General features: G+C 44.4%; 1 non-coding gene across 1 annotated transcript; it reads right to left on the bottom strand.

Annotated features, from left to right (window-relative positions):
• Positions 1-2,483: 2,483 nt before the first annotated feature.
• Positions 2,484-2,556, bottom strand: Trnav-aac. The gene has a single exon. It is a non-coding gene; the product is annotated as a tRNA-Val (tRNA).
• Between the last annotated feature and the right edge of the window lie 369 nt (positions 2,557-2,925).

Here is a 2,925-nt window from a genome sequence, read left to right as displayed (position 1 = left end):
TGGACAAACACTGAAAAAATGGACAAAAATGAACAAAAATGGACAAAAATGGACAAAAAGTTGAACAGTATGTATATTCAAGCTATCCCATATGTATAGACCATCGCTATATATACATAATTACTGTATTAACGACGTCTGTAGGGTCTGTTAGTCCAGCTGTGTACCTGACGTGACACTTTATGAATTGGATATGTAGAGTTCAGTGTCTGCCATATTGTCTCCTTGTACTGAAGACTCGTTAAACAGAGTTGGCCATATTGCCTACTTGTATTATTGAAGGTTAGTGTACAATGTCGGCCATGTTGTTTCCTTATGTATTGAAGGGTTTGTCGTATTGTCTCCTTGTGTACTGAAGACTCGGTAAACAGTGTTGGCCATATGCCCTACTTGTGTTATTGAAAGGTTAGTGTACAATGTCGGCCATGTTGTTCCTTATGTATTGAAGGGTTTGTGTCGGCCATATTGTCTCCTTGTGTACTGAAGACTCGGTAAACAGAGTTGGCCATATTGCCTACTTGTGTATTGAAAGGCTAGTGAACAATGTCGGCCATGTTGTTTCTTTGTGTACTAGAGGACTCGGTGACTTATTAACCAAACTTAAACCTTATTTTAATCATAATAACCAAACAAATATCTTATCAATTATCAATTTATATAACAGTTATGTTTTTGTAGTTATTTTTTTATAGTTGATTAAATAAAAAATTACTTATAATATTATTTCATTTAAATATTATATAAAAATAATTAATATTTCAAGGAGATGAATACATTAATTACCATCGTTCAAGGGTAATTCAAACAAGGTAGTTCCTAGAGTAGTTAAGGACGATAGTTAACTTCCTTGTTTATGTAATTAATTAGTTATGAGGAGGTCACCTGAAGAAGTTGACCCCCTCTAGTTTATTAACCTGACCTGACCTGACCTGACCTTAAGCTGACCTGACAGAGAGAGAGAGAGAGAGAGAGAGAGAGGAGAGAGAGAGAGACAGAGAGAGAGAGACAGACAGAGAGAGAGACAGAGAGAGACAGACAGAGAGAGAGAGAGACAGAGAGAAGACAGACAGACAGAGAGAGAAGGCGAGAGAGAGAGCGAGAGAGAGAGACAGAGAGAGAGACAGAGAGAAGAGAGACAGAGACAGACAGACAGAGAGACAGAGAGAGAGAGAGGAACAAACATATCTCCAGAATACACAAACATCAACTCCTTCATACCGTCTCTCACCCCCCTCTCTCTTGGCCTCGGTGTAGTGAAGGTCCGTCTCTTGGCCTCGGTGTAGTGAAGGAGTCCCTCTCTTGGCCTCGGTGTAGTGAAGGAGTCCGTCTCTTGGCCTCGGTGTAGTGAAGGAGTCCGTCTCTTGGCCTCGGTGTAGTGAAGGAGTCCGTCTCTTGGCTCTCCCGTCCTTGTAACCTAACCTAATCTGTATGCTGTCTAGACCCTGCCACGTGTGTGTGTCTGTGTGTGTGTGTGTACGTGTGTGTGTACGTGTGTTTGTTTTTCAGTAGGGACGCTGTTAACATCTCTCTCTCTCTCTCTCTCTCTCTCTCTCTCTCTCTCTCTCTCTTAATAACACTAGGAAAACTTGGAACTTAACCTATGACGTGTATGCCACCAAAATCCCACTACACACACACACACACACGGAAATACACACATACTTAGATACGTACACAGACACACACACACACACACGGAAATAGATACACACATACTCAGATACGTACACAGACAGACACACCATCAATCAACCACCTGGGCCACACACACACACACACACCTCAACCAATCCAACCACACTATCCGACCACATCCCTCCCCACACACCACACCTGTCCCTCCACCCCTATACCACACCTGTCCCTCCCACCCCCCCACCTGTCCCTCCACCCCCCCATACCCACCTGTCCCCCCACACCCCTCCACACCACCACCTGTCCTCCCCACCCCCCACACCCACCTGTCCTCCCACCCCCCCCTGTCCCTCCCACCCCTATACCACACCTGTCCCTCCCACCCCCACACACACCACCTGTCCCTCCCCACACCCCTATACCCACCTGTCCCTCCCCCCCCCCACCCCACGCCCACAGGAAAGGTTTTTTTGGGAGGATGTTACACCACTTGCCAGCTGGACATTCCTGAAGAAGCTGGCGCACACTGGGGGGTGCGGGAGGAGGGTGCTGGGGAGGAGGGGTGTGGGGGAGGAGGGAGCAGGGAGGAGAGAGGTTAGAGGAATGCCAACAGTGTATTCTGGACTTCCTTCCCCCCTTCCCCTCCTTCCTCCCTCCTTCCCCCCTCCCCTTCCTCCCCTCCTTCCCTTCCCCTTCCTCAAATTATTAACCGGAAACCAAAAAATAATATTAATACAAATATTTTATTCTCTGGCGACTTGTTATTGGAGTTAATATTTTTGTTAATACCTCAGATTTAAACCATTTGAGAGAGAGAGAGAGAGTTAAAGAAAGTGAGATAAAACTCTTGTGCTCACCAGGGATCGAACCTGGGACCTTCTGTGTGTTAGACAGATGTGATAACCACTACACCATGAGCACTTGGTGACACAGGTTCGTATCCCTATTGAAGAAAGAGAGAGGAGAAAGTGAGTTAAAAGTGAGATAAAACTCTTGCTCTCAGGGATCGAACCTGGGACCTTCTGTGTGTTAGACAGATGTGATAACCACTACACCATGAGCACTTGGTGGTTTAGGCTCGTATCCCCTATTGAGAGATCCCATAGATAGAGACCAAGTGATAACAGTAATAATCTAACCTAACTTAACCATAAACTTTACCTTAATTAGACTAAATTATTTCCCAATTGACGTAAATAACTCCCTATTTTCTTGTAAAAGTCGTAAGTACATTATTATTATTATTAACAAATACGTATTCATTATCAATATAAATTACAAACATGAATT

Source organism: Homarus americanus, unplaced genomic scaffold (assembly GCF_018991925.1).
Source record: "Homarus americanus isolate GMGI-L3 unplaced genomic scaffold, GMGI_Hamer_2.0 scaffold57736, whole genome shotgun sequence".
In the NCBI taxonomy this organism is placed as follows: domain Eukaryota; kingdom Metazoa; phylum Arthropoda; class Malacostraca; order Decapoda; family Nephropidae; genus Homarus; species Homarus americanus.
Note: the sequence above shows the minus strand (reverse complement) of the source record. Positions and strands in the feature narration are given on the sequence as shown.